The sequence below is a fragment of the Schistocerca nitens genome, chromosome 5 (assembly GCF_023898315.1).
Source record: "Schistocerca nitens isolate TAMUIC-IGC-003100 chromosome 5, iqSchNite1.1, whole genome shotgun sequence".
In the NCBI taxonomy this organism is placed as follows: Eukaryota; Metazoa; Arthropoda; class Insecta; order Orthoptera; family Acrididae; genus Schistocerca; species Schistocerca nitens.
In genome coordinates this window covers 225,563,697-225,587,298 of record NC_064618.1, presented here as the reverse complement: position 1 = coordinate 225,587,298, position 23,602 = coordinate 225,563,697, and positions in this window count along the sequence as shown.

The following is a 23,602-nucleotide window of genomic DNA, read 5'->3' as shown; positions in this document are numbered from 1 at the left end:
GGAACTTAAACCTAGATTATAGATGTGATATGGCATAGGTCATCCTTCGATCCATTGTAGAACTTGGAAACCCATTCAGGGAATATTCGTTCACATTTTTGTTGAACGCAGTTGGTTTTTAGCATCCTGTATTAAAACATTTCCTTTTATCAATAGTGCAATTTAAAAAAAATGTTTTGTGAGTAGAATAAAATTTCCAATGGTAAACTTAACTGCTTTTTCGACGTTATTTTACCAGCTAACTAAAAATAGGAAAGCCTTGAACCCCTTCCACTAAATTTAGTTAGTATTAAGATTCTTTTACAGGGAGTGCAGTGGAGCTGACGCTGAAATCATTAAGTATTTGGTTATATCATCGCTAGTCTCACTGAACTCTTCTGAACTCTACATGTCATGTGTGGTCTGACGTCTCCTTACCAGCAACAGGTCCCAGGTTCAAACTAGTCAATTCCCTAAAAAACGCGCTCAGAGCGTCGTTGCGTGAAAGTGGTAGGGAGACACGATATAGAACAAACAGACACCACGCAGAATGTTAGATCATGACCATCAGTCCTAATGTTCAGTTTGTCGTTGTTGTCATATCTGCTACTTCTCATTACTTTCGTCTTTCTTCGATTTTGTCTCAATCCATATTCTGCACTCATTAGACTGTCCATTCCATTCAGCAGATCATGTAATTCTTCTTCACTTTCATTCAGAACAGCAATTTCATCAGCGACTCGTATATTGATATCTTCTCACGTTGAATTTTAATTTCATTCCTGAACCTTTTTATTTCATTTCCATCATTGCTTCTTCGTTGTACAGACTGAACAATAGGGGCGAAAGTCTACATCCCTCTCTTACACCCTTTTTAATCCGAGCACTTAGTTCTTGATCGTCCACTCTTATTATCCCCTCTTGCCCTCTTGGCCCTTGTACACATTTTATATTACACGTCTCTCCCTATAGCTTAACCCTATTTTTCTCAGAATTTCGAATATCATGTACCATTTTATAGTGTGGAACGCTCTTTCTAGGTCGAGAAATCCTATGAACGTATCTTGATTTTTCTTTAGTTTTGCCTCCATTATCAACCGCAGCGCCAGAATTGCCTCTCTGGCGCCTTTACCTTTCCTAAAGCCACACTGATCGTCATATATACAGAAGAGGGTTCAAATTGGCAAGATCTTTCTAAACATAGCTGATTTTTAAATCACTTTAAAGATCTCATACCCTCTGAAACAGCGGAGTTTCATTTCGTTTCCCCTCCCCTTCTGGGTACTTCAGATTTTTTTTCAGGCAGTATATTATGCACTTAATTGCTAACGTCGTCGGACAGGCAAGTTCGATCAACGTGATACTTTACTAATCCGCAGTACATATCAAGATGTCTGCATTGATATGGTTGTTGTACATCGGCATTCTCCACACCACTGTGAACCGCATGACTTAAGTTTATGAAGGTCTATAAGAGTGTGTCCATGGTTTTAGTCGATTTATATTCACAGGCTCAGACGTCGGGCATGCACGCGGCGGTTCGGCAATGACGTTAAACTGCTCACATCAGTCGCGTAGTACGGCGCAGATGCGTGTATCATGTGCGGACACGATTCGATCTTTGGCGTTCGTTGAGATCGCCGTTCTTGTCGTCCCATTACGTAAGACTAGTGCATCTCTTCAGAACCTGAAGCCAGATAGTGCTTAACCTGACGCGTTTCTACTATCGGTTACAGTTTTCGACGTGCTTAACGAACTCCGGCCGCCTCTCTATACAATCTGTCGTAGAAACCGCTGACAGGACTTAACGTTATCTCAAATAAAGCACGCCGACAACTTTAATCGTATAAAAGCAGGCGTCAAACTCAACAAAATACGGCTTCCGGTATTACAATACGATAATAGTTGGTGGTGACTTTAATTTACCCTCTATATGTTGTGCGGAAATACATGTTTAATTCCGGAGGTACGCATAAAATATCATCCGAAATTGTGCTAAACGCATTCTCTGAAAATTATTTCGAGCAGTTAGTTCATGAGTCCATGCGAATAGTAAACGGTTGTGAAACCACACTTGACCTCTTAGCAACAAATAATCCTGAGTTAATAACGAGCATCAAAACCGATTCAGGGATTAGTGAACACAGGGTTGTCGTAGTGAGATTGTACGAGGTGCATTCAAGTTCTAAGGCCTCCGATTTTTTTTCTAATTAACTACTCACCCGAAATCGATGAAACTGGCGTTACTTCTCGTCGTAATCGCCCTGCAGACGTACACATTTTTCACAACGCTGACGCCATGATTCCATGGCAGCGGCGAAGGCTTCTTTAGGAGTCTGCTTTGACCACTGGAAAATCGCTGAGGCAATAGCAGCACGGCTGGTGAATGTGCGGCCACGGAGAGTGTCTTTCATTGTTGGAAAAAGCCAAAAGTCACTAGGAGCCAGGTCAGGTGAGTAGGGAGCATGAGGAATCACTTCAAAGTTGTTATCACGAAAAAACTGTTGCGTAACGTTAGCTCGATGTGCGGGTGCGTTGACTTGGTGAAACAGCACACGCGCAGCCCTTCCCGGACGTTTTTGTTGCAGTGCAGGAAGGAACTTGTTCTTCAAAACATTTTCGTTGGATGCACCTGTTACCGCAGTGCCCTTTGGAACGCAATTGGTAAGGATTACGCCCTCGCTGTCCCAGAACATGGACACCATCATATTTTCAACACTGGCGGTTACCCGAAATTTTTTTGGTGGCGGTGAATCTGTGTGCTTCCATTGAGCTAGCTGGCGCTTTCTTTCTGGATTGAAAAATGGCATCCACGTCTCATCCATTGTCACCACCGACGAAAAGAAAGTCCCATTCACGCTGTCGTTGCGTGTCAACATTGCTTGGCAACATGCCACACGGGCAGCCATATGGTCGTCTGTCAGCATTTGTGGCACCCACCTGGATGACACTTTTCGCATTTTCAGGTCGTCATGCAGGATTGTGTGCACAGAACCCACAGAAATGCCAACTCTGGAGGCGATCTGTTCAACAGTCATTCGGCGATCCCCAAAAACAATTATCTCCACTTTCTCGATCATGTCGTCAGACCGGCTTGTGCGAGCCCGAGGTTGTTTCGGTTTGTTGTCACATGATGTTCTGCCTTCATTAAACTGTCGCACCCACGAACACACTTTCGACACATCCATAACTCCATCACCACATGTCTCCTTCAACTGTCGATGAATTTCAATTGGTTTCACACCACGCAAATTCAGAAAACGAATGATAACACGCTGTTCAAGTAAGGAAAATGTCGCCATTTTAAGTATTTAAAACAGTTCTCATTCTCGCCGCTGGTGGTAAAATTCCATCTGCCGTACGGTGCTGCCATCTCTGGGACGTATTGACAATGAACGCGGCCTCATTTTAAAACAATGCGCATGTTTCTATCTCTTTCCAGTCCGGAGAAAAAAATCGGAAGCCTTAGAACTTGAATGCACCTCGTATATTGTAATCCCCAAATCCCCGAAAAATAAGCGAAAAATATACCTATTCAAAAAAGCAGATAAAAATTCACTTGACGCCTTCCTGATAGACAATCTCCACTCATTCCAAATTAATAATATAAGTGTAGACCAAATGTGGCTTAAATTCAAAGAAATAGTATTGGCAGCAATTGAGAGATTTATACCAAATAAATTAGCAAACGACGGAGCTGATCCTCTTTGGTACTCAAATGGGTTAGAACACTGTTGCAGAAACAACGAAACAAACACGCCAAATTTAAACAGAAGCAAAATCCCCAAGATTGGTGATCATTTACAGAAACTCGAAATTTAGCGCGGAATACAATGCGAGATGCTTACAATAGTTTCCACAACGAAACGTTGTCTCCAAACCTGCCAGAAAATCCAAAGAGATTCTGGTCGTATGTGAAGTATGTTAGCGGCAAGAAACAGTCAATAGCTTTTCTGGGCGATAGCAATGGAGATACTATCGAAGACAGTGCTGCCAAAGCAGAGATAATAAACATAGTCTTCCGAAATGCCTTCACAAAAGAAGACGAAGTAAATATTCCAGAATTCGAGTCAAGAACAGCTGCCAACATCAGTAACGTAGAAGTAAATATCCTCGGAGTAATGAAGCAACTTAAATCACTTAATAAAATCAAGTCTTCTGGTCCAGACTGTATACCAATTAGGTTCCTTTCGGAGTATGCTGATGCATTAGCTCCATACGTAACAATCGTATACAACCGTTCGCTCGACGAAAGATCCGTACCCAAAGACTGGAAAGTTGCACAGGTCACACCAATATTGAAGAAAGGTAGTATGAGTAATCCACTAAATTACAGGTCCATATCGTTAACGTCGATATGTAGCAGAATTTTAAAACATATATTGTGTTCGAGCATTATAAATTACCTCGAAGAAAACTGTCTATTGATACACAGTCAACATGGGTTCAGAAAACAGCGTTCCTGTCAAACACTACTAGCTCTTTATTCTCATGAAGTGTTGAGTGCTATTGACAAGGGATTTCAGATCGATTCCGTATTTATGGATTTCCGGGACGCTTTTGACACTGTACCACACAAGCGGCTCGTAGTGAAATTGCTTGCTTATGGAAATCGTCTCAGTTATGTGACTGGATTTGTGATTTCCTGTCAGAGAGGTCACAGTTTGTAGTAACTGACGGAAAGTCAGAAAAACAGAAGTGATTTTTGGCGTTCCCCAAGGTACTTCGCTGTTCCTTATGTATATAAACGATTTGGGAGACAATCTGAGCAGCCGTCTTCGGTTGTTTGCAGATGACGCTGTTATTTATCCACTAATAAAGTCACCACAAGATCAAAACAAACTGCAAAACCATTTAGAAAAGACATCTGAATGGTGCGAAAATTGGCAGTTGACCCGAAATAACGAAAAGTGTGAGGTCATCCACATGAGTGCGAAAAGGAACTCGTTAAACTTCGATTACACGATAAATCAGTCTAATCTAAAAGCCGTAAATTCAACTAAATACCTAGGTATTACAATTACGAACAACTTAAATTGGAAGGAACACACAGAAAATTTTGTGGGGAAGGCTAACCAAAGACTGCGTTTTATTGGCACGACACTTAGAAAATGCAACAGACCTACTAAGGAGACTGCCTACACTACGCTTGTCCGCCCTCTTTTAGAATACTGCTTCGCGGTGCGGGATCCTTAGCAGATATGACAAACGGAGTACATCGAAAAAGTTCAAAGAAAGGCAGCACGTTTTGTATTATCGTGAAATATGGGAGAGAGTGTCACAGAAATGATATAGGATTTGGGCTGGAAATCGTTAAAAGAAAGGCGTTTTTCATTATGCAACGGAATCTTCTCACGAAATTCCAGTCACCAACTTTCTCCTCCGAATGCGAAAATATTTTGTTGACACCGACCTATACAGGGAGGAACGATCACCACGATAAAATAAGGGAAATCAGAGTTCGTACGGAAAGATATAGGTGTTCATTCTTTCCGCGCGCTATACGAGATTGGAATAGTAGAGAATTGTGAAGGTGGTTCAATGAACCCCCTGCCAGGCACTTAAATGTGTTTTGCAGAGTATCCATGTAAATGTAGATGTAGATGAAGAAGAGAAGAAGTCCTCCTCATTGGGATGACAATGATGGGCACCTCAGTAACCGTCAACGGTCGAACATCTTCTGCAGTCAAAACCCACGCTTCCGCACTGTATAGTACGCGACAGAGCAGTTGATGTCAGTCAGTGGTGAGTTGCTGTGTGTTCCAGACCGACATGGAACTCCACCCCCATTACGTATATTTTGTCCGCAGACTTGGATGAAACGTTTGGTTACCTGACATCTCCTAGAAGACCATTTACTACTAGCGCAGAGGATGTAGTAATTTCTGTTTTTGTCTTCCGTTTTCGTAGTCACTATATTAATCTGGTCGGTTTACTAAGTCAGTAAAACCAAAAACAACTGAAAATTAATATTATTTATTGTTGAAGTAAATCTTAGTTTGTTATCCCACCCTATCTTGTTTGTTACGTTACTCGCACATTGGGGGAAGATAAAAGAAAAAAGAAATCTTTTTCCAACGCAACACTATTTTTTAATTCCAAGCTTGGGAAATTTTTTTTTAAATTATGTTTCATGAGATAGTTCTAAGAAGATTCTGCCAGGAATCTAGCTCCTCAACAACAACATTAGAAGCTAGATAGAATTCGAAACCCAAATTACCTATCCATCTAATATTATTTTTCTTTTTTTCGTCCATCAAAGATTTTGTTGTGACCGTAAAGTACTCTATTGGTACCTGTTAGATATTACTCCATTTCTACATCTTCTCCGTTTTCCTTCCTGAAGAAACTCCTTAAAAACGTGAAGCTGGCAACGCTCTTGAATATTAATCCACCTGCAACCAAGAGTAGATAAATTAGGTTTTCCTTGCTTGTCATTAGGTACCCTGTCTTCTCTTAATTAACTGTGTCCTGCCTTTGCAAAAAAATGTATGGTAGTTTGCATTAATCTGATTACTGACGTTATGCAATTCGTCACCAGTATTACGCTATTCGCTGATTGCGTACAGTAGTGTTTTCACGCTGAGGTTGAATTTCTTTGCGGTCAGTTTCACTTAATTCTCTAAGATGAGATTAACAAAAAAGGTGAAGTGGTGTCCTCTAGTTTCAGTCCAATGCACACTTTAAAATTTGTACCGAATATGCCGAAATTTATTTCCTTACAATAGATTTAGTTGCTCCTTTCTCAGAGCTTATCTAATGTTAATATTCACGGTTTCATTTTCAAGTGTACACCACCGTATGTTTACCGTATCCAAAAGAATTTGTCGCTAAACCATAAAGTAACTTCAGGGGCAGATACGTCTTCTACGCCCGTCGCATACACCTCGACGTGACTCAGCCGAAGTTCATAAATGATATCAGCGCAGAGATACGGCTGGTTTCCACAAACCTTATTACTTTTCTGTATAGTTCGAGTAGACAGCCTCTGCACTGACAGTATTTATTAACAAAAACTGGAATAAAGCAACATCCTGTAGTTTATGCCGTCATTTTTCGGTCGTGAATCTGGGACAGTATTGGAATATTTCGCCTGATAACCTTACAGCCATCTTCAAGGTCAGTCTCTGACAGAATTTAAGGTTATAAGCCGAAATAGCGGAAGAAGAAATGATACTATTCCGGATTTACGCCAGACAGATGAAAATACACGAGGAAAACTTCGAGAAATTTTGTACTTTAATTGTATCAATGCATCCTTCATATTCCGAACTTTTTGTTGATATTCGAAACGCTCCTGAACTCTTTAGTACGTTATTGCAAAATCGATGAGAGCTCCTATTCTAGCAATATAGTTTTTGTAAATTTTTAAAGTAATTTCAGATTCTGTTACATGAGGAACCATTTCTGCATATTACAGATTTTTCAGTTGAGGTTCCTACTCTTCATTTTTATCGACACAGAGAACATCAATCCTTTCAGTTTACCCTAACAATGACTTAACTGGGCAGAAAGTATCATTTTATTCTAATTAATACGATTAACTTTTATAGTCTCTCAAATTATTTCTTGATGTTTAGTGGTGTGTGGAATTTTTAAAAAAAATTGTAAGGATCTGGCACTTGAAACTAAAAGAGTCACAAAATGAAACCAATAATCTTGGGAAGAAATTTAAACGGATTTAAGGGAAGCTGACTTGCTTTTGCAGATGATTTTGGAATAGTTTCAGGAAATCTGACTGAAGCAGTTGCCCAAATAAATCTTCTGAAAAATACAGTGAAAAGAATCGATCTTAGACTTCCAGCTGAAAAAACAAATGATAAATATAAAATGTGCACCAAAATACATGGCAACACGAGTAGGTAAAATAGAGTGAGTTAGTAAATTTAAATATCCTGGAGAAACTATACATCAGAAGGAAAAATTGTATCAGATGTAATAGTAAATAAAATTGGAAGGACATTACTTCAACAACAAAAATCTGCAACAAGTAACGTACATCTAGAACAACAAAACTATAACACTGTACTACAGTGGTAATACTATGCATGTGAATGCTTATAGATGAATTATAAGCTGGGCAGTGTAGAGGTACTTGAAAGATGGATTACTAGAAAAATAATGGGTGAAATAAAAACAACAGATGGTTGGAAACTGAGAAGTAAAGAAAAGCTCTATGTAAACACAGAGAAAATACCAGAAGTAACGAAAAAGTGGAGATTGAATTTCTTTCGACAACTCCACCAGATGAATGAGAACAGAACATCGAAACAAATATTCATTTATTCTTGAAAACACAGAGAAAATACCAGAAGTAACAAAAAGTGAAGACTGGATTTCTTTGGAAAATTCTATCGAATGTATGAGAACAGACTAACGAAACAAATATTAATTCATTAATTCAAAAAAGAAATCGACAGTAGCATGGATTACAGAAATAAGAGGTACACAGAAACAACATCAAAGACTCGAGTATAACAGAGAGAAGTCTTTTCAAGATTAAAATTCTAAATTTAGAAGGCTTTCAACGTAGAAGAAATAAGAAGTCGGTAACAACATAGACAGAAGAAACGAAAAGACGACTAGGAGAGAAGATGAAGGCGTACTGGACAAAGAGGAAACCCTCTCCCAGCGCGAGTCCAGTACTTTATTTTTTGCACGAACTCAAGTGTCCTGTCATTTCAAGAAGTATAGTTTGCTCCTGAACAAAATATCAGCAGCAGAATGGAAACGTTGAACTGCAGCAGATATTATAAATGACGCGGTATATGTCGAGATTTTGTATCACCGTGGCATAGAAACAGACTCTTAGAAGGGGCGACAGAAGACTTGCACTCTGGATATTTATGAAACCCAGAACGTGAATGGGCTGCTAATATTTGAACAATAGAAGTTGTCTCAGTATTTTGTCGTGGTCTGAGACTAATTTTATTTCCTTTCCATATTTATTACTTTACATTAAATATTTAGTCCCCTTAAAAATAAATAAGATCGAAAATTTTGAGGCTTTACATTTAAAATAGAAGAATATAGACTGGTGGGGGGGTCATTTGCAGATTCTAAGCCTGCTACTACCTCTTGTCGGTCAGACGTTTACTATCCATTTCTCTACCAGAAGAGTGAGTAACAGCGATGGGAACAATGCAACATCCAGCGGGTCCTGTTTACTCTTTGTTGGCACGAGTGCCCTGAAACAGAGATCTCTGGAACAGCTGCAACGTTTTAAAAATCTCTGCTCCCGAACGGTGCACTAGTCATTGTGCTCGGAGAGCGTCCTCTCAGAAGAGTTGCGAATCGATTAACAGACCACGCACGACCTTTTGGCGGCTGCGGAGCATTGTTCGCGAAGACACAGGCGCCGTCAGAGGCAGGCGGAGCTGTTTTTTTCCCACAATGGCGGCTCGCAGCGGCTGGGTGGTAAGTAGCGAGGCGCTCTCGCGACTGCTGATGCGCTGCAGCGGCTATTAGCACGGTGTGGACACTGCGAGCAGAGGCGCGCGGGGAATTTCGCGCTATTACGGGAGCGATGGACGCTACGGACAGACTCGCTTCTGCGACCACTCGAAATGTTTCCACATCTACCAACCTGTCCACAACGACCAGCATGGACCAAGAGTTTGGATATGGAGGGTATCACAGTTCGCCACTTCTAATGAACGACGGATACCTATGATTTTACAAATAACAAAAGACTAAAGTCGAGGTCGGGGCCAGCACCAGTCAGGGTGGCGTTTCTCTAGTGCTCATAGGTTGGCAGCGCGTCAGTTTTGCGTAGACAGTGGAATGATAATTCCACATAACCAATGAGTGGCGATAAAAAAAGGCAACGTACTTCTACGAGCAGCAGTGCAATTTAGTAAAAGTATAGACACTGTCTAACACAACAGTCGCGACACTATGTCTCGCTTTTGTTACCCAGAGCTATAGCAGCGCCACAAGCGGCCAGCAAGCACACTTCTGAGCGATAGCAGCGCTCCAAGCGGTCAGCAGGTGACACTTCTGAATACGAAATCGGATGAGAGCGAATACTAACATTTATACTGATATGTAACATAATTTTTACAATAGGAAGGGTATGTAGTGCCTCCAAAATTGATAATAACTAAACCAGAATGACACCACATTTGTCATTATTTAGTTACCTAGAGGCCCTGGGAGGTACGAATCGGTACACTACATTACAATTTATTTACGATTGTTGTGTAACGTAGAGACATTTAAAGAATAATGTCGCATTCCTTTAATAACAAAATATTGCAAAGAAACACCAGAAGACCCGACATTTTGCAGAAAGATATAGTATATCTACCCAACAAAGCAGAGTTTGGTTTGCTAAATTTTCAGCCAAATCAGTAGGAAACCTATGTGGAATGTTAATACCTATATTATTTAACGTACCAAACAAGACACAACACTTGCAGCTTAAGGGAAGACCAGAAAGACATGAGAATAAATCGTCAAAAGCAATAGAACTGTTTCCCAACACAGAAGAAACAAATTCCCGAATTGTTGCTAAATCGGAGCGATAAACGACAAGAATCCTCAACATAATCGGTCTTGAAGAAAAAGTAATTACATTTACAAAATTATCTATATATTTAAAAGTCGAGTGAAATGTAAGAGCAGGCGAAACATCAGAATACATAAAAAGTTTTAAGTTTTGAGGAAAGTGTCCATAATAATAACAACAGACAATAAGAGAAATATATGCTTTTCAAGCGTGAAACAGGTGTTTATATTCTCTTGCTTTCAGAGGAATTAGTTGCAAACATACACATATTCGAAAGTTTTTCTTCTTGAATCAATAGTAGCTTATGTCATTGAATCTGTGCGATTCGGCTGTTTTTACATCTGTTTCATGGTAATTTCTAGATCTACATCTATACTCTGAAAACCACCGTGAGGTGCATAGGAGAGGGTACGTCCCATTGTACCATTAACGTATAGAGTGTGAAAGGAATGACTGTTTGAATGCCTCTGTGACTGAGTAATTGTTCTAATCTTATCCTCACGATCCCTTTGTGAGCAATAGGTAGGGGGTTGTAGCATATCCCTAGGTTAATCATTTAAAATCAGTTCTTGAAATTTTGTTAACAGACTTTCTCGGTATGGTTTACGTCTGTCTTCAAGAGTCTGCCATTTCCATTCCTTCAGTTTCTCTGTGACACTCTCCCCTGGATTAAATAAACCTGTGCCCTTCTCTGTGTGCGTTCAGTACCCACAGTTAGTCCTATCTGATACGCGTCCTACACGCTTGGGCAAAATTCTAGGATGGGTTGCACGAGTGATCTGTAAGCAGTCTCTTTAATAGACTAATTGAACCTCCCCAGTATTCTACCAATAAACCGAAGTCTAGCACCTGCTTTACCCACGTCTGAACCTATGTGATCATTCCATTTCATATCCCTCCAAAGTGTTACACCCTGGTAGAAATTCTTCCAATCAATCTGTGGCATGAATCAGTGTTTAGTAGTATTAGTTGAAAACAGTCTTGGTTGCAATTTTAGCTTTTTTTTATTTATCAACTATGCGTTTCACCTTATTTAGGCATCTTCAGGCTGATCTAGATAGAAAACAAAAGAACAAATACATCTATTTAAGAACCGCGATCGCGTTGTGCAGACATGGATAACCTAAAAGCATGTACAAACAGATCAAATACTGAAAGAGCAAATACCTTAATTTGGTATTGCTTAGGTCGATGCTTTAAACAGTGTAGCCAAAGGGCATCGTCGGGTAAATCAGGCCAACATCGCCTTCGTTAACCTCACTAAATACTAGAAATATAAAATAGTAAAAACGGATAAGAGAATTGCCCAATGATCGGACACTCAGAAATGCAATCATATTGCCGGACCTTATGATAAGGCCTTACCTTTCTAGATGGACGTGAGTGTCTCCAAGATTTTCATAACGCGTACACGTTCACAGGAGCAAATAATACAATAAGATGGGGCTTAAGTAGTTAGCATAATGCACCACAGCGTCGTGTGTTAGTACTGACACCTAATACAGAATCACCTCATTAGATGGCGCTGCCACGCAGCGGCTGGCAAGAATGAAAGATCGTAAACCGGATATATATTGCCACTAAAACTTTATAAATGTAATGCACATAAAACATTAATAAGACAGAATTACTAGAAGCTACACCTGTGCATTAATTTATCCAAAAATTATGACAGAGTAAAATACAAAAAGGCGGTAAATTTAAAATATAATACCAGGGGGGGGGGGGGTGTAATACAACACACAGATGCGGTGCCTAAATAGGTATTACGTATCATATATCACTAGAACGAGAACATTACTAACACAGGACCATAATTTCGGATGAAAGAAGTTCACCTGCATTACGTCTTCCTCCCACGCCCGTCTGTATCTTTCAAGCGTAATAATTTTACTATGGTATTTTTATAAAAAGAATTTTATTGTTTAGTTAGAAGATCTTGCTCCGTATGGCGCAGTATTGCGTGTTATAGGTAGGGACTGTTCTACTGGGTATATATCTATCCAGTGCATGGTCAAGTATTCTTTCAAACTTGAGACAGAGTTCCTCTACATACTTCTGACCTGTGCTGAAAATTTCAAGTTCCTCACTGAGATAAGACAATACTGATTTTTTATCTAGTGTTCTGAACATATAGACTGAATAGCCAAAGAAACTGGTACACCTGCCTACTATAGTGAAGGCTCCCGAGAACAAACAGAAGTGCCGCAACACGACGTGGCATGGACTCGACTAATGTCTGGAGTAGTGCTGGAGGGAATTGAGACCGTGAATCCTGCAGGACTGTTCATAAATCCGTAAGAGTACGAAGGGGTGGAGATCTCATCTGAATAGCTTGTTGTAAGGCATCCCAGATATGCTCAGCAACGTTCATGTCTGGGGAGTTTGATGGCCAGCGGAAGTGTTTAAACTCAGAAGAGTGTTTCTGGAGCCGCTCTGTAGCAATACTGGATGTGTGGGGTGTTGCATTGTCCTGCTGGAATTGCCCTAGTCCGTCGGAATGCACAATGGACATGTACGGATGCAGTTGATCAGACAATATGCTTACGAACGTGTCACCTGTCAGAGTCGTATCTAGACGTATCAGGGGTCCCATATCAGTCCAACTGCACACGCCCCATACCATTACAGAGCCTCCGCCAGCTTGAACAGGCCCTTGCTCACATGCTTAGTTCATGGATTCATGAGGTTGTCTCCATACCCGTACACTTCCATGCGGTCGATACAATTTTAAACGAGACTCTTCCGACCAGGCAACATATTTCCATTCATCAACAGTCCTATGTCGGTGTTGACGTTCCCAGGCGAGACGTAAATCTTTGTATCACGCAGTCATCCACGGTACACGAGTGGGCCTTCGGCTCCGCAAAACCCATATCGATGACGTTTCGTTGAATGGTTCGCACGCTGACACTTTTTGATGGCCCAGCATTGAAATCTGCAGCAATTTGCGGAAGGGTTGCACTTCTCTCACGTGGAACGATGCTCTTCAGTCATCGTTGGGCCCGTTCTTGCAGGATCTTTTTCCGGCCGCAGCGATGTCGTAGATTTGATGTTTCACCGGATTCCTGATATTCATAGTACACTCGTGAAATGGTCATAAGGGAAAATTCCCATTCATCCCTATCTCGGAGATGCTGTGCCCTATCGCTCGTGCGCCGATTAAAAACCACGTTCAAACTCACTTAAGTCTTGATAACCTGCCATTGTAGCAGCAGTAACCGATCCAACTGCGCCAGACACTTTTTGTCTTACCGCAGCGCCGTATTCTTCCTTTTACTTATCTCTGTGTTTGAATATGCATGCCTGTACCAGTTTCTTTGCCGCTTCAGTGTAAATCTCTATGCTTGTTTTGGTTCTCCTTTGTACTTTTGGTAATCATTGTTGGCACAACTGTGTCATTGTCACTAATATCAGTTTCGATGTGGACATCCCCAAACAGGTCGGGTCTATTTGTTGCCATCAGATCCAAAATATTTCCAACACGAGTGGGGTACCTAATTACCAGTTCAGGGTAGTTTTCGGAGAAGGCATTCAGTAATATTTCACTGGACGGCTTATCACACCCATCACTAACAAAATTGTAATTTTTCCAATTAATTGTTGGACGATTGAAGTCTCCACCGATGATTGCAGTATGATTGAGGAACTTTCTTGAAAGTGAACTTCGGTTTTAAGTTTTCGGTTACATCAGGGGACGAGTCTGGTGGGCGATAAAAGGGTCCGATTATCATTTTAAGACCATCTCTGATGCTGAGTCTTCCCCAAACAATGTCATATGCAGCTTCAATTTCTATCATTCATACATCACATGATTCATGTCACTTGGTAATGTACTAACACATGGAACGCATAAAATACATCACCTTCTTCGTAAATAAGTAGATAATAATTAAAAACAGACATTGTCCTTACGACGTATGTATCGCCCCAACTGTCAAACGGTAACAACTTTCGCAACAGAGAGTGTCGTGACTGTGTTTATTAGACTGTGGTATAGAATAGGACCAGAGCTGGACTTTCGTGTTTCATGCAGTGATGTTTTTAGCGCTTTCCGTAAGATATGAAGGGAACAAAAGTAGGTGAGTCAGATGTTTGTGCTACGCAACCAATGAGAGAGCAGCAACAGACGACGTATTTCAAAGTAAAACATATGGAAGAAAGAGTTATGCTGTGGACGAGGATTATAAATTTAATTGCTCCTTGTTTGAGTCGCAGCTATTTAAACTGTGCTATAGTGGTCAGCACGAAAATGGGGCTTCAAGGTCATCTCGCCGCCTTACAGCATTGCCAGTATTTTTAGTGGTAGTTTCAAATGTTCGTAAAAATTCGAAAAAAATATTGGGGAACTCTATTTTTAGTCTAGAATATTTGGAGTAGTTTCCAAAAGAAAATTCTCACTAGCTGCTAGGATAAAAAAAACTAACGTTAAAAGAAATTTTGGAGGAAAATAATTTTTTATTTCATCCTGTAGTAGTGACAGAATCACTAATATAATTGAACAGAAAAAAATATATGAACATCCTCAAAGTTTACAGATGCATATGCTGCAGCTTTTATTTCGGAAACATGAAAGTATCTGAGATAAAAAATAAAATATTATAAGAGGTGTGAAACAGTGCTTATTGCGTAGCGAAAAATGTAGTCGCTGATGAATTTTCATTTGAAACTTCCCGCTAGAAACCCCAAATTATTTTTGGTAACATTTCAAACATCATTATTATATTGTATCACGTACAGAGGCAAATTACTTCCCCGAAATTCCGTGCGCAGCAGCGCGCGAGTCGTCGTAGGCCGTCGCCAACAGTTTTGTTCGGACGGCTCGCTTTAATATGACCGGGAATAGTCCCTACTTCCAGAAAACGTTTTACTGCCTGCTAATACATATCCTTCGTCATTGCATCTATCACTCAAAACGCCAATACACGCTACGCAATAGTAATTGTAGTTAGCCGGCAGGAGTGACCGAGTGGTTCTAGGCGTTTCAGTCTGGAACCGCGCGACCGCTACGGTCGCAGGTTCGAATCCTGCCTCGGGCATGGATGTTCGTGACGTCCTTAGGTTAGTTAGGTTTAAGTAGTTCTAAGTTCTAGGGCAGTGATGACCTCAGCTGTTAAGTCCCATAGTGCTCAGAGCCGTTTGAACCAATTGTAGTTATTTTGAGGCCAATACTTACACTGATGTCGAGAAAAACACTTGTTCGAAAGGTTTTGTGAAACTCAAGTTTTATGTAAATTTGCTGTAAGCCTATTATTCTCAGCACGCAATACGCGCTTGATACACAAAAACCTCGTTCTTACTACTGCAATGTCCCTGTCTTGTGTTACAAATTTCGTCCATCGTTACACTTTCTGAATTAAAAACCAAGTGGGCGGAGAAGACAGTGCAGTGACTGGCCAGAACAATCAGTTTTACTACGGACATTATCCTGTATTTCTCTAGCCATCATATACTATCATCTGTCATACGAAAGTAATACAATTCTACCTTCTAGCTTTTTGTGGAAGTCGTCAAATATCATAGATTTCTATGCTCTTCTCGGAGAATCAGAATAGGTGTTGGGACTGTTCTGATGTTACTGCACTGTTTATACATACAGTCGATACAGAAGCACCACAACGTTTTGTCATTTTATCAACTGCATTACCCTTACTACGAAACAGCCAGTAAATCCTTATATGAAAAAAAGGAGTTAAATTTAGAATGTACAAGCAAACCAAATGCAGTAAGATTATATCCGAATGTAAAACCATTCTATACAGGTTTTTAGGAAAAACTGTTGTTAATTAATGCAGAAGTGACAATATTATTTTGATTGATAGTTACTGTCGAGTAAACTAATTTATCAGACGTCTACTGTAAGGGAAAAACATTCGCAGTATGTCCTCTATAGCTGAAATGAATTGACAATCTTTTAAATCAAGTCAGCTTTTTACATATACGGCACTTACCTAAACTGAAGGTCTTCTGGCTCCTTGTCTTCAGATTCACAGTCGCTTGTTTCATCCAGGTGTATCATCACAGATTCCACTATGGTGTCTCTTAAATCCTGGCTCAAGAAGTCAGTTTCTTGCAATGCTTCTGCGTGTTTTACGCACCTCTCCCTGTCCTGCTAAGTAACGTTTTCAAGAGCTTCGTGTGTTAGCATATCGACATCAGCAAGTTTCAAAGTAGTATTTCTTTTGGCTACTTCTCGCTTTACTTGGGCCCATATCAATTCAATGGGATTACACTGGCAGTGATACGGTGGTAGACTACCACTGCCCGCATCTCGTGGTCGTGCGGTAGCGTTCTCGCTTCCCACGCCCGGGTTCCCGGGTTCGATTCCCGGCGGGGTCAGGGATTTTCTCTGCCTCGTGATGGCTGGGTGTTGTGTGATGTCCTTTGGTTAGTTAGGTTTAAGTAGTTCTAAGTTCTAGGGGACTGATGACCATAGATGTTAAGTCCCATAGTGCTCAGAGCCATTTATTTAGACTACCACTTGGTGTCCCATTTTGTTTGCCAGTTGATCTAATTCGCAAATCTTGTTGGCGCCTTCGATTTCTTCCTTAGACAGGAGTTCAGCCTTCGTTTCATCGACTGAAAATGAAACATTATTTCTCTTTAACCACTCCATAATATTTGCCTTGCGCCAATTTGAACGTTGCAAAAAAATGGCTCTGAGCACTATGGGACTTAACATATGAGGTCATCAGTCCCCTAGAACTTAGAACTACTTAAACCTAACTAACTTAAGGACATCACACACATCCATGCCCGAGGCAGGATTCGAACCTGCGACCGTAGAGGTCGCGCGGTTCCAGACTGAAGCGCCTAGAACCGCTCGGCCACAACGGCCGGATGAACGTGGCAGCTTTTGTATCTCAATGGAGTGGTAGCTGGCGTTATCCCTCGCGATAACTGACGTTTCTTCCAGCGCAGACAACAGTCGAATAAACCAATTCTTAAAAACTTCTCCAGTCATTTATGAATGGTAATCAAATTGCCAAGAACTTTTCTCACCAAGTTTGGTGTCTGGTATGAAGCCTGTGGTTAATGAACCAGCGTGGGTGATGATTAATCGGCCACCTCTACCAGTAGGCACTTTCAAACCGCCGTTTCCTTTGGAGTCGTGCCATATACACTTATTGGTGTAGTTCTGTGAAACCCAAGTTTCATCCAAGCACACTAGAGGCCTGGTGTCTTCAGCATGCAACAAATGCATTGTACGCGAAAAATTCGCTCTTGCTGCTGCAATGTCTCTGCGTCCGTCATTACACTTCTTGAATCGGAAACCAAGGGAGCGGAAAAGACGAAGAACGAAGGTCTCTGAGCCCGAGTAATTAATTTTTTCACGGAGGTCAGCCTGTATTTTTTTAGCCATTGGGTACCCTCCTCTGTCGTAATATCCAAGTACACAGTTCTACGCACGAGCTCTTTTTTAAAATTGTCAAAGTCGGTTGATTTCCGTTCACGTTTGTATAACTTTCTTGGTGAATTAACTCACTCATGTCTGGAGATTCTGCCAATGACGCAGATTTGCTAATACGGCCTACAGTTGACTTGAAAATTTATTCGTAGCTTCTTCATTGTCGGCCAGACCAGTAAAAAACCTGAGTACATTCTATATAATAATTTTCGATTGTTTATGAATGCCTTTCCGCCCTTTTACGCATACCGACCGGAGGAGTACTACAAGTAGGCCATTGCTTCTGCATTGTTTTTCACCACCGAACACACGTGGAAGCACCTTTCCAAAGACAGTAAGACACAGATTAGACGTGAACACTCGATATAGCACAGTAACACTAACGGTACCCACATCGCAACAGAGCCGAGAGGCGGGCGAATCACAGCCCGCAGCCCATGCTGGCGGCAGGCAGCTGCCGTGACCTTGAGGACTCAACTTTCGTGTCGGCCTTTCTAGTATCTGCAAACTTATGGACAGCGTGGTAACCCATGATATAGTGATATTCATGGAAACAGTGAAATATTTTTGACAATCAAGATTACAAATGTAATAGCTGCTCGTTTTGGTCGAAGCAAAAGTCCTTGTAGCCCCAAAAGCAAGCACTCCGTCTTCAGGCCACAAGTGGCCCATCGGGACCATCCGACCGCCGTGTCATCCTCAGATGAGGATGCGGATAGGAGGGGCGTGCGGTCAGCACGGTCGTTATGATGGTTTTCTTTGACCGGAGCCGCTACTATGCGGTCGAGTAGCTCCTCAATTGGCATCACGAGGCTGAGTGCACCCCGAAAAATGCAACAGCACATGGCGGCTGGATGGTCACCTATCCAAGTGCCGGCCACGCCCGACAGCGCTTAACTTCAGTGATCTCACGGGAACCGGTGCACCCACTGCGGCAAGGCCGTTGCCTGTAACCCCAAAGCTAACACTAATTTCGTAATTCGTAGCATATTCGGAAAAAGGCAATGAAATAGTTGTGATAACGAAAATTTTACCGTAATTCCTGCTCGTCTCATAAGCAACAATTTATGCTGTGCTATTAGAACGCAACCTAACCGCAATATTGTAAATCGTGACATGTTCGGAAAAGTTAGTGAAACATCTACCAGAAGTAAAGTTATTGTTATAAATGATGGACGTTTCACTACTATAAAATTAAAATATGCTGTTAGGTCCCTATGAAATCATAGCGTAATAATTCGTAATATGTTGGGAAAGTAGGACTGAAATACACGAATTTTATTAATGTAATTCTCCTTATTTACCTGCAAAAAGACACGTAAGGTCCAGTACTATGTCCCAACGTCAGCACAACGTCGTAATTCGAGACATATTAGAAAAAAAGCAATGAAATATTTTTATGATTAATATTATAAATGTAATTTCGGTTATGGGAACTCTAAAATCCGAACGTAACCTAGTCCAAAAGATCAGTCTGTCACCACAAATACGTTACTTTGCTTTCAGATTCATTGGCTTTACCAACTCACAAGTAAATTGTAACCTTCCAACCTCACCTAGACCGTGGGCTAAGCTATAGATCAGTCTGTCACTACAAGCACGCCTCTTTGCTTTCAGATTCGTTGGCTTTGCCAACTCACAAGCACAGCGAAAAATAGTCAAATATTTGTGGCAAGCAATAATATTAATAGAACTCCTGATCGTATTAGGAACAACAGTTAACAGTGAAAAGAAAGCGAAAATGAAACTGCAACAGATCTTATTCTTTTGGATTGTAGTCTAATACAGCAGCCCAAAAGAAAACATAAAAACTGGTCTGGCTCATGTCGATTTTGTTTCCACAACACATATTCGAAAAGGGAGCTATCAAAGAAATTATTGCACTTTCTTGTGTCATATAGGGATGGTTTGATGGTAGCCATGCGCCATCTATGATATTTTCATGGGTAGCTGTCTCTGGATCCTTGAAAGTCAGTTTGTGATTCACTCTAAGGTGTTGGAAACCTCCTTTTTTAAACTTTTATATGTAGAGAAACAGTCTGATATATTCATTATTTCCGGAAAAATATTCTCTTTAATAAGAATTAAGAGATCAACTTTTGAACGCCTATGCACAACATGAAAAAAACGCTTATATGTAACTCAGTGAGCAGCGTCAAACACCCATCTTCCTCCTCTTTCCAAACTGAGATTCGTCGATCTTCACAATCTGTCCTTCGCCACCAAGTTTTTCTCCCTGTCTAAGGCAATTTTCATACAAACCTCTCTACAAAACTGTCTCCAGACCACCATAGTTTAATTGGCCCAATCCAGTTCTCGAGATATAAAGTTTGATTTGCGCTCGTCAACCCATAGGTATGTAAACTGAAAAATGGTACTAATTTTCAGCTTGCCCACGAAAATCCGGAATTCTTTGTGATGGAACACTTGGAAAAGTGGAGGCTTTTGCTACACTTCCAGATGATTCCATCTAAACAAACGTTTGGCTCTTTAAGAGCCATAAAAGCCGTTTCACCGCCATATTTGATACATTTCCGTGTCTCTGTAATTAATCCATTAGACATGCACAAACGAACAACGTCTCCGTGCGGAAGTACATCATTTAAAACAGCCCACTTTATAGCATTCCCTGTTATCATCATAAAATATTTCTCTCCAAAACTCACTATTACAGCGAAAAACAGCAGACAATACAGTGGTTTCAATGTCTGCGTTAGAAATACATTGTTGCGCTACTCGCCTCTCATTTGTTACGTGAAAGTATCTTCTCAATGGCTACGCGAAACTGAAGCGTTGCCAACCTATGAGCAGTAGATAAGCACCGCTCGCCGCGAAATTTATACTACTTGTACATTTACTAAGGAGCTACGCCCTGGTGACCGATAGGAGTCGCTTGTAACGGTACTTTGACTACCGCGCCTCCGCCAATACAAAGATGTGATTTACGATCGCGCATGCGGAAGAGCGCTGCGCCACCGACCGATTTTTATAAATAATTTTGATCTTTTTTTTTTACTTTTGTTTTTAACAACTAATAGATTACTCTCTCTCTCCCTTGTCTTCATACGAAAGACGTGTATTTTTCGGCGCTGTGTTAAATATGCTTTTAAGTGGAAATTAAAACTATATTACGAAACGAAGTTATTTCTACAGCACTATCTCAATCAATAATACGAAGTCCGCCTTATCCGTAAATTATTCCATCAAAATTCTAAACCCAATCAGATTTTATATTTTATATTTTCACGGCAGAACCCCGAGGAAAGGAAACACTACACGCTGCGTCGATAAAAGTCGAAAGACTGTGCAAGCTTCGGATTGATAATAATAACATGTCTTCGATCGCTATGAGCCTTAGCTTCCAATAACGTGTGCTGGTACCGAGCGAGGTGGCGCAGTGGTTAGACACTGGACTCGCATTCGGAAGGACGACGGTTCAATCCCGCGTCCGGCCATCCTGATTTAGGTTTTCCGTGATTTCCCTAAATCGCTCCAGGCAAATGCCGGGATGGTTCCTTTCAAAGGGCACGGCCGACTTCCTTCCCCGTCCTTCCCTAATCAGATGAGACCGATGACCTCGCTGTCTGGTCTCCTTCCCCAAACCAACAACCAACGTGTGCTGGTATACTGATATTGTTGTAGACACTTGTTTCCGGATTAACTTCGCCGCGCCTATTTGAGACTTGTAAAGTGATTTGTATTAGTCTGAAAATTAGTGATGAGCTTGATGCTGCTTCATCGAGGGTGACACCTTCAACTCCTTCCCCTCCTGTTCGTGGAAAGAGAGCTGTGTTTCAGAGCCAAGTTCGCAAAATGATGCTAAATGTTGTAAAGCAGCAGAACAAACTGTTACACCCGATTGCTCAGTCTAGAAAGCTAGCTGCTGCCTACACAGGAAGAACCGTGGCCAGCCTAAAATCCTGAAGTTTAATAACACTCATCCTGGCGAATTTGTGCAGTAACTTCTGTGCATATTGTAACAAAAGTAGCTTGATTGAATATATCATCAAATTTAAACCGTTTCAAATTCGAATACATGCAACATTTCAGTGATATCGTAATCCATCTGTTACGTCTGCTTTTGTTTACGACTACGAAGACAAGCTAAACACACTGTCGTCTGCTAACTATGGGCGGTTAGACTGTCCGCGCCGAAACAGCTGTTTGTACCGACTTAGAAAGAGAACAAGTAGCAGTCTTGGTTGTCAAAAATATTTGGCTGTTTCTTGGACCTAATAGCAAAGCGCTGAAATTTATAATCTTGGTTGTTAAAATTATTTGGTTGTTTCCTCCGAATATATAACAATTTCCTAAATGGTCGTTAGGGTGTGACCTAAGTCCACATCTGTGTAGTTCCAATGCGCAATGGTTCACGATTGATAGTGACCGGGCCAAATATCTCACGTTATAAGCATCAAACGTAAAAAGTACGAAGAACGAAACTCGCCTAGCTTGAAGGGGGAAACCAGATGGCGCTATGGTTGGCCTGCTAGATGGCGCTGCCATAGGTCAAACGGATAACAACTGCGTTTTTTTTTAAATAGGAACCCCCATTTTTTATTACATATTCGTGTAGTACGTAAAGAAATATGAATGTTTTAGTTGGACCACTTTCTTCGCTTTGTGATAGATGGCGCTGTAATACTCAAATGGTTCAAATTGCTCTGAGCACTATGCGACTTAACTTCTGAGTCGCCTAGAACTTAGAACTAATTAAACCTAACCAACCTAAGGACATCACACACATTCATGCCCGAGGCAGGATTCGAACTTGCGACCGTAGCGGTCGCTCGGTTCCAGAATGTAGCGCCTAGAACCGCACGGCCACTCCGGCCGGCCGCTGTAATACTCACAAACGTATAAGTACGTGGTATAAAGTAACATTCCGCCAGTGCGGACGGTATTTGCTCCGTGATACATTATCCATGTTAAAATGGACCGTTTACCAATTGCGGTAAAGGTCGATATCGTGTTGATGTATGGCTGTTGTAATCAAAATGCCCAACGGGCGTGTGCTATGTATGTTCCTTGGTATCCTGGACGACATCATCCAAGTGTGCGGACCGTTCGCCGGATAGTTACGTTATTTAAGGAAACAGGAAGTGTTCAGCCACATGTGAAATGTCAACCACGACCTGCAACACATGGTGATGCCCAAGTAGATGTGTTAGCTGCTGTCGCGGCTAATCCGCACATCAGTAGCAGACAAATTGTGCGAGAATCGGGCTCTCAAAAACATCGGTGTTGAGAATGCTACATCAACATCGATTGCACCCGTACCATTTTTTTATGCACCAGGAATTGCATGGCGACGACTTTGAACGCCGTGTACAGTTCTGCCACTGCCACTGGGTACAAGAGAAATTACGGGACGACGACAGATCTTTTGCACGAGTTCTATTTAGCGACGAAGCGTCATTCACCAACAGCGGTAACGTAAACCGGCATAATATGCACTATTGGGCAACAGAAAATCCACGATGGCTGCGACAAGTGGAACACAACGACCTTGGCGGGTTAATGTATAGTGCGGCATTATGGGAGGAAGAATAATTGGCCCCCATTTTATCGATGGCAATCTAAATGGTGCAAAGTAAGCTGATTTCCAACGCAATGTTCTATCGATGTTTCTACAAGATATTTGACTGCATGACAGAATGCCGATGTACTTCCAACATGATGGATGTCCGGCACATAGCTCGCGT